Here is a 10,453-nt window from a genome sequence, read left to right on the forward strand (position 1 = left end):
ATCAATACTTACAGTTACCTTATCTAGTACATTGGACACATTTTTACTCTTATTGTGAAATATACAAAAGTTTGTTTTAGAAAGATTTAACTATCAATTTATTAGCTTTGAACCAAGTTGATACCTTGTCTAATTCTTTGTTGACCTCATGCTCGACATTATTTAAATCAGGTTGTGAAAATATAAGAATTGTGTCATCTGCATACATAATATACTGCATGATATGAGAAGATTGATTTAAGTCATTAATATATATCAAAACTAGATGGAATTTTGACTGCGCGCAGTCGAAAATGATGCCTCCGCCATAGAGCAATTTAAACAAGTTTGGAGTTTAAATCTCCAGTGGTTCTTGAGATATCATGATAACAATCTCAATGTATGGAATTTCATAAGTTGACCTCTGTGACCCTTGACCTTAGACCTACGTGCTCCAAAATCTAATCAGATTGTCTTCCTATGGTGATACATACTATCATTAAGTTTGAAGTTTAAATCTCCAGTGGTTCTTGAGATATTATGATATGGTGATACATACTATCATTAAGTTTGAAGTGAAAATTCTCCAGTGGTTCTTGAGATATCGCGATAACGATCTCAATGTATGGAATTTCATAAGTTGACCTCTGTGACCCTTGACCTTTGACCTACGTGCTCCAAAATCTAATCAGATTGTCTTCCTATGGTGATACACACTATCATTAAGTTTGAAGTTTAAATCTCCAGTGGTTCTTGAGATATTATGATAACAATCTCAATGTATGGAATTTCATAAGTTGACCTCTGTGACCCTTGACCTTTGACCTACGTGCTCCAAAATCTAATCAGATTGTTTTCCTATAGTGATACACACTATCACTAAGTTTGAAGTTTAAATCTCCAGTGGTTCTTGAGATATCATGATAACAATCTCAATGTATGGAATTTCATAAGTTGACCTCTGTGACCCTTGACCTTTGACATACGTGCTCCAAAATCTAATCAGATCGTCTTCCTATGGTGATACATACTATCCTTAAGTTTGAAGTTTAAATCTCAAATGGTTCTTGAGATATCGCGCTAACAAACTCAATACAAGGAATTTCATAAGTTGACCTCTGTGACCTGTGACCTTTGACCTACGTACTCCAAAATCTAATCAGATCGTCTTCCTATGGTGATAAATACTATTCCCGAGTCTTAAGTTTAAATCTTAAATGGTTCTTGAGATATTGTGATAACGGACGTACGGACGGACGTACGGACGGACAACCCGAAAACATGATGCCTCCGGCACCACCTTCGGTGGCGGAGGCATAAAAAGTAATGGGCCGAGTATAGATCCCTGGGGAACTCTGTGTGTTATGTCTGCAAAATCAGAAACATTATTATTGTACATAGTAAATTAACGTCGATTGCATAAATAACTTTTTAAAAAATTAAGAGGGTTTCCACGTACACCATAAAAGCTCAATTTGGACAAGAGAATTGAATGATCCACTATATCAAATGCTTTTGGTAAATCCATAAATATTCCAATACAAAAAATATTTCTTTCCATTGCTAATGTTACTTTATCCTGCAAATCAATTAAAGCATGGGTTGTGGAATGATTACGTCAAAATCCAAATTGACAATCAGAAAGTATATTATGTTTAGAAAGAAAACTACAATCGATTATAAACACATTTTTCTAATAATTAAGATATACAAGGTAACAAAGATATTGGTCGATAATTTTTTTTTTTAATGAATGACGATCTTTTTTTTTTTTAAACGGGAATAATCTTAGCAATTTTAAGTTTGCTTGGAAACGTACCAGTTGACAGTGATATATTAAAAATGTAGACCAACGGTTTTACAATAGCATTAATGATTTGTTTGAATTTATTGCAACGTATGTTATCATATCCACAAGATTTTGTATTTCTTAATGATTTACACACAATCAATTCATTTTGTGATGTAGGCTTAAAAAATATTGAAGAGGAAGTTGGGACATGTAGGTAATCTGTGAGAAATGGTATTAACTTGAGCAAGGCGATTATTTGCATCAAACCTAGAACATGAGGAAATAAAATACGAATTAAATTCATCTGCAATAGATTGAACATTTTCAACCATTTTACCATCCTTCATAATATATGTGGGTAACTTAGGTTTTGATTTATTTAAAAGGGTATTGATAGTTTTCCATGTACCTTTGATATCAATTTTCGAGTTTCCAAATTTTAAACAAAAGTAATGTTTTTTTGCCTTTCTTAACAGATTATTCACCTTATTCCTATAAGATTTGAATTTATTTTCATTTACAAAAGACCTATTATGTATACATTTTTTATAAAGTTTATTTTTCTTTTGAATACACCGTATGAAACTTTTATTTATCCAAGGCTTTCTGATTTGCAATCGTTTAGTTTTATTTGGTACTAAAGGTAAACATTTGTTGTATACAATGGTTATATCCGATATAAATGTATCGTACATCTGTTCTATATCCTGAAGGTTGCATGTAAGATCATTTAAATAAAAAAATATCTATGAAGCACTAGAAACAGTCAGTAATATTGAGTTATAGCATGCTGAAAAGACTCGATACAACACTTTATTAACAGCAGGAATTATAATACAATTCACATAATCTCAATCTAGGTGGAATGAAACTGGAGATGCCGAGTTTGTGCTTTGCTTGTGTTGTAACAGCATGAAAGTGAGCGAGTGGCATGATACTTTCTACATGATTTCCAAACACTGTTACATTCCAGGTCTTCTGTAGTTACACGCTGGATGATGGTAAGGAGTCAAACATTTGGCGTTCTCGGAGAAAAGGAGCTTCTGGCTATAAATATAATGTGAATGTGAAGTAACTGAAACAAGAATAACGATTATGAATAGTTTTAATGAATTTTTAAATTATTCTTCTTTCAGCCTTTTGGTGAAAATATCGCACCGAAACACAGGCTTTGTTTGTGAAAAGGGCTCACATTCCCAGAAGTACTACACTGTTGGTCATAAAGGTGGATTTTGACAATGATTTCTTTCACACTCAAATAAATTGAATACACCTGTATCCAACAGAGCTGATTTTATGGACTATTTCACCTTATTTTTCACTTTTTCACTTGTGGATACTGTATTTGGACTACATTGTAATGCTGCAATATGCCAGATATGATTTTGTTCTTCTTTATTTGAACTCTCAAGGTTATTATCTGGTAAGTTTTATGTCAGATTTTAACTTTTTGCTTCGTGGTCCCATATGGCTAAAACTTTGCGTGCCAACTCCTGCCGAGGAGAAGCTGGTACTTCATCTTTTAGATTCAAACTACCTAAGGGAATCACAGTTGAGTCTTTGAAATATATTGTGGACTTGATATTGAAATATCACAACACAGTTCCCGATGAATTGTCCGCTATAGACTTTTATTTGGGTGAACTAACGCAGGTTTACCCAAATTTGAACATAGAAATATGCCGCCATTTTGTCTTCTTGAACACCGAAACCAATGACGTCAATATTACAGACGAGTCAACAAACAATGACTCTATTGTGTCGAATGATAAAACCGAAGATCTACAAAATGAGAACTTTTGTGAGGTATGTGATCTCCGTTGTGATGACAACAATCGCATTTGTTTGCCTTGTAAATGTCTAAACTTGCGAGTAGATCAACTATGCATGGACATGAAAAAGGTTCAACATGTTATTGAGTCACTTCTAGACAAAACATCTGACAGTTGCCCCGACCCAGCTCCCAAGGCATCTACACAGAACCCCCCACCAGAATCGCATTCTAAACAGTCACATTCAGCATTCCCCCCTCTTCCCGAACAACCAATGCCTCTTGGTACTGCAGAACAATTAGCAGATTACAGGCATAAGCGTAAAGATGACTTCATGCAACAAAAGAAAGTTGTGAGTGAAAGAATGAAGCTACAATGTGATGTCCTTATTGTAGGAGATTCTATTCTTAAGCCTCTCAGACCGTCCACGATGTCTTCACAAAAGAGAGTTAAATGTAAAACGCTTCCCGGAGCTAAAATAGATGACCTCTTTGAACCAACAAAGAATATGGTTGATAAGAACCTGCCCCAAACGGTCATCATCCACGTCGGATCAAACAATATGGCGATGAATGACTCAACAACAATAGAGAAAAAAGTGGAGTCACTGGCCCTTCAAATCCTAGGTGAATGCTCTTCCGTGAATGCGATTACGATTAGCTCCATCATCAAAAGGAGAGCGTATCAAAGTGACCTCCTCAACAAATTGAATGACACTTTAGAGATAATGGCCCGAATTCACAAAGCAAGGTTTGAGCTCAGACCAAGGTTTGAGGTCAAACCTCCTTTTGTTTCGCCAAACCTCCTTTTGTTATTTACAAACCTGGTTTGTAAATAACAAAAGGAGGTTTGGCGAAACAAAAGGAGGTTTGAGCTCAAACCCGGTCTGAGCTCAAACCTTGCTTTGTGAATTCGGGCCAATGAGTGTGAGGTATTGTGAATGGATATTTGAAAGCGTTTTCACTCGTCACACAACATAACTCTTATTTTTATTTTAGCTACGAGGAAGCAAGGTTGCACTGACAATGAAATACATGAAAGAAAGTATTCCCTTTTCGTTAATTTATTGGGTACTGAACAAAGCTGACAATGCACTTGCAAAGTGCAGTCAAGCAAATATAGCAGACTTGAAAATGTGAATATTGCACGAAGATTACATAATGATTAAGGATGAGAATGAACATGAATAAATGCGATGTACATAATGACATTGAATGAATAGAGCTTACGACAGAATAGAAATGGCGTCGAAAGTCCAATGAAGATGAAGAGAGATGAAAACGAAGGAAGGGGCTCACGCGATGATGTGCGGAGGCTTGAAGGCGGAGATGCAGCTTCGTATTCGTGGCTGAAGAGCGGTGAAGGATCTCGACGCTGACGCTCGTGATAAAGATGTGGTTGAAGCTCTCAGGCGAGAAGAGAAGAGAAGAGAAGAGATGTGGCGCTCGACGACGAAGCAGTGAATCGCTTGATGTCGGAGGCAAGTAGAAATGTAGACATGCAAAGCCGGCACTGGTGCTGAGTAGTAATAGTTGCTCGTTTGATGCGCCGGACTTTGATGAAGAAATGTTTAGATGAGCTGCGGTGAAATGATGAGCTCGTGAGTGGAAAGAGCTACCGGAACGAAGAAACTGGCAGCTCCCAGCGGAGAGTCAGGCGCCATGTCGGTGCTGACTATAACGTTCCACTGGGAGACTGCAGCCCGATGAACACGGCAGAGAAAGAGTTGACGTGCCGTAGAAAAGACGAAATAGGCACAGTAGAATAAAGCCTGGAGAGGAAATTGCGGAGACGTCTTGACTCGACCAAGGTGAAAGCGGGAGTGGAGAAAAACCTCGTGGAGTTGAAAATACGCGGGGTGAATAGTATGGAACCACGATGCGCGATTGGAAGGAAAAACACACGTGGTCCGAATAATGCATATAAATAAGTACCGTGATGGAAAAATACTGGTGACATGAATGTACGGTGAAAATAGGGCGAATGTAAGTAGGGCGAATGTAAGAGCCGCTACAACACCAACAGTCGACTAAAGACAATGGCCCTATCCCACGGATGGGACTTCATCAACAACGACTCTATCGAGCCAATTTAACATCTATGCAATGATGGCATACATCTCAGTCCTGAAGGGGTTAACTTATTCGCCCAGAATCTTATTCGCCACATCAACTCAGAACGAGATAGTCGATTACAGAGAGATGATCAAAACGATAAACCTGTATTCCCCATCCCAAATGATGTTCAACAAATACATATTGATCGAAGGACTTTATCCTCCACCTACGCCACTCGCCATCCCTTCCCATCTGACCCGCATCCATTCTCCATGACAATGCAGAATCCGCATCAGCAAACTGCGTCATACGTGTCTGAAGGACCACAACTGCAACCTCCTACAATGAGCTATGCGCATGCTGTTTCTTCCCCTCGCTACACAGGATGTTTTTACTGTGGAGAAACAAATCACAAGCACCTACACTGCCGTTTTGGAGAAAAGATTAGGTGCTACCTCTGCAATGAAACTGGACACAAACGTAAATTCTGCAAAAATACATATACCTGCTAAAAAGCAGGCCAGGAAGACTTTGCCGATAATGATGCACTAAAGAAACTCTCAACTCGTACTTATCTCTCTCCCGAGTTACCGATATCACATGAATCTCATATGAGAAACGTTGCTAGTTTAAATTCTGCTCTTCCTTTATTTAGTACTTGTAATCGAGAAGCTGACATAAATAACACCGATGAAGCAAGTGATTTTTCTGCTGATGAACATGATAGCGTCAGTGTGACCGAAAATTACACACCATTAAATAACCATGAAGTTGATGAGAAGGTTAGCCAGCATATATGCTTCTCTGACTCTAACAGTTATCAAGATGAACCTTATTGCAACTCTAATGATTTTGAACTGAATCATAATCTTTTTATCTCCGAAAATCATGATGAAGAAGACACTTTTTGTTGTCCTTATAACAATGATGAGGATGAAGTTTCTTCTATTCCCAACGAGAGCAATGTAATCATCACTTCTCATATTAGTAGTGATGAGATTAGTACCACTAACCAGGGTGATTCGAGAAAGAGTGGTTATTTTTTTGGTAAAACTCATAGTAGAATAAAGAGAAATTGTGGATTGCGATTTGCTCATCTAAATATACGATCACTTTGCTCTAATTTTGATGATTTACAGGTGATTATATCTGAAAATAATTTTGATGTTATTGCATTGAATGAAACTCGTTTATGTGAATTTATATCAGATGATAATATACGCATTGATGACTATGCCGTGTACAGAAAGGACCGTAATAGACAAGGTGGGGGAGTGCTTTTATATATCAATGATAACCGACTTAAGCATAAAATCAGGTCTGATCTCATGACCGAGGATATTGAAATGGTATCAGTCGAAATAAGTCTTCCTAAATGTTCACCCATAATATTAATTGCCTGGTATAGACCGCCGGGATCTCTTATTAATTTGTTTGACAAGTTCGAATCTATATTAACGAAATTGGACAATGAGAACAAAGATATTATTGTTCTAGGAGATTTGAACTGTGACCTGCTTGCATGCCCAGCAAGTTACTATACGATGCGATTAACTGAGATTTGTGATACATTTTCATTGGTTCAAGTAATTAATAAACCAACTAGGATTGTACAGAATTCAAAGTCACTTATTGACTTAATCTATGTTTCAAATTTTTCAAAGGTAGCCGAAAGCGGAGTTATCCATACCGGAATAAGTGATCATTCCTTGGTATATATCATATGGGGGAAAAATCAAAGCGAAAAAACACAACATGTATATAGCACCTATAGAAGCTACAAACAATTCGATAATGATTCATTTTGTGCTGAATTCAGGAATAAAAACTGGAATATCGTTCTTAATGCATGTGATCCTAATGAATCTTTAAATGAGTTTAACCGTTTGGTATTGAGGATCTGTGATAAACACGCACCTGTCCGAAAAAGAAGAGTAAAACTTGATAGACCTCCATGGATCAATGCAGACATATTGAACATGATGCGTAAAAGAGACGCAATGAAACAGAAAGCTATTGACAGAACTCTGAAAGAAAACGAAGAGAAAGAAAGTGCTGAAAATGAAAACAATGTTAGAGAAGGCAAGGAAAAGGAACATCATGTCAATGAAATCAAAGCTACTGAAGAGTGGTTAAATTATAAAAAGATGAAAAACTATGTATCTTCAAAAATTAGGCAAAGTTAGTAAAAAAGAAACTTTTCATTATCAGATTGAAAACTCATGTCATGACGTGAAAGGAACATGGGCAACGTTGAATAAATTATTACTACGTAAAAGGTCAGGTAATAGCATAACATGTATAAAAAATGAGGAAGGAGATATACTCGACTCAAAAACTATTGCTCAAAAACTAAATGAGTACTTTGTCAGCGTTGGACCATCTCTTGCCAAAAACATTCCTTCTGCAAATAATTGTGTTAACGAGACTTTAGTAACACCGGCACTCCATTCTTTTCAGTTTAGACAAGTGGATTCAAACGCCGTTTTAAAGGTACTAAATAGCCTATCGTTGAAAAAGGCAATGGGGTGTGACATGATTCCAGTTAAGCTGATTAGAATGGTCACCCCGTACATTGTGCAGCCTCTGACGTCTATAATTAACTCGTCTTTGCACACAGGAATTGTACCTAATGTGTGGAAAAAAGCCCGAATTGTTGCGATTCACAAAGGAGGGTCTAAGGAACTGTGTAACTATAGACCTATTTCGATTTGACCCATACTATCAAAAGTTTTAGAGAGAATGGTCTTCAATCAAATCTATGACTACTTAAATGCCAATACATTGTTGAGCATTTACCAGTCAGGATTTCGACCCAATCACTCTACAGCTACTGCTCTACTAAATGTAACAGATGACTGGTTAACAAGCATAGATGAAGGTCAAATTGTATGTGCGGTAATGCTAGATCTAAAAAAGGCTTTTGATACCGTTGACTATGTGTTACTATTGAGAAAATTATGTATGTACGGGTTGGATGAACCATCACAGCTATGGTTTTCGAACTATTTACATGGTCGAGTACAATCTACATCTGTTAACGGTATAATGTCAGATTTTTTGCCAGTTGAATGTGGAATTCCCCAAGGATCCATTTTAGGACCCCTGCTCTTCATATTACATGTTAATGATTTGCCGCGTGGCCTCACCCACTGTAAAGTAAGCATGTATGCTGATGATACGGTAATATATTGTTCGGCAAATGATACCATAGAATTGAGTGAGAAGATTAATGAAGACCTAGAATATGTTAAAAAGTGGTTGATACAAAACAAACTAAATTTGAATATAAAGAAAACTGAATACATTGTATTCGGTACGAAGCAACGTCTGGAGAAAGTTAAAGATAATGATTTAAACATTACTATAGACAATACTGTGTTAACTCGAGTTAGTAAGTGTAGACACCTTGGGCTAATTTTAGATGAAAGGTTATCATGGCAAGAACATATTAATACTATTCATAAAAAAGCAAGTAACGGATTATATATGCTGAAATCTATAAGAAATATAGTAAATGAATATGAAATGAAATTGGTTTATAATTCACTAGTATTGTCTCACTTAAATTATTGTGATGTAGTATGGGGTGGATGTGGAAGTACACAGAAAAACAAATTACAAAAAATCCAGAATAGAGCAGCTCGAATAATTAATAGGTCCTCTTGGTATTCCTCATCAGATGAAAATTTAACAAGACTAAATTGGAATACACTTGACAATAATAGAACAAAGAATGTAGCAATTATGATGTATAAGATTGTCTCAAAACAAGCTCCTGAGTATTTAGTAGAAAGATTTATATTTGCAGACCATACATACAATACACGTTCAAGTCTGTATAATGTGAAAACAATAAGACCAAAGACTGAGACTATGAAAAGATCTTTTAAATATAGAGGGGCCTTAACATGGGATAACTTGCCACATGAAGTACAAGGTGCTAAATCGTTAAATATTTTTAAGGCAAAGCTGACGTAATACGAAATAAGTGTGTGGGGAGGGGCTAACTTATTAGTTTAAGAGAGCTTTGTTGTTGTTTGTTTTTAAGGTTTTATAGTTGTATACAATTTTTATCTCATAATTTCAACCTATTTATCATTGTTATTTATGTTATATTACTCCTACGCAATATGTTTTAAATGTCTATTCGTGTGCAATATGATCTTTGCAATACGTTATCAGTTTTTGTCTCTTTAAAAACAAAAACAATTATATATGTAGTATTTAACTGATCCATATTCATAATGCTCTTAAGTATTTATTATTATTCCATACTTCATTTTACTTCTACATTCTACATTATGTGTGTTTTCTTTTGTTTATTGTTTTAAAGTTTGATTATTTAATATTTAACATGAATACATAATGTGTTTTTAACTTATTTATAATCTTGTTAAACTTCTTTTTGTTTTTACTTTATATATATAAATATGCAAACAGATTATGATGATCATATATGTAACTTATTTAATTGTTTATCTTTTGGGTCTACCAATATAGTTCTAATTAAGTAAAGTGTTTTTAGCTTATTTCCTATTATTGTCGTGTTATGGTTGTGAATCTGTCAGTGTTATATTACTTTTGTTTATATGTCATGATTATGTTGTTTTTTATCGACACGGCCCTGATTGAAACCAGTCTGCGAACTGTTTCGGGCTTTTACCGTGTATAAATAAAATAAACTCAAACTCAACTCATTTATTCTTAATAGATCTAGATAATAATATACATTCTCATATGTTTTGGAATAATACATTGCAAGTGTTTGTTTACGTGACTGCTAAAGCATATGTGTGCTACTATGCTTATCAACTAGGGGACCTACGGCCTTAAGTAATAACTGACAGTAA

Source organism: Strongylocentrotus purpuratus, unplaced genomic scaffold (genome assembly GCF_000002235.5).
Source record: "Strongylocentrotus purpuratus isolate Spur 01 unplaced genomic scaffold, Spur_5.0 spur5_scaffold_5, whole genome shotgun sequence".
In the NCBI taxonomy this organism is placed as follows: Eukaryota; Metazoa; Echinodermata; class Echinoidea; order Camarodonta; family Strongylocentrotidae; genus Strongylocentrotus; species Strongylocentrotus purpuratus.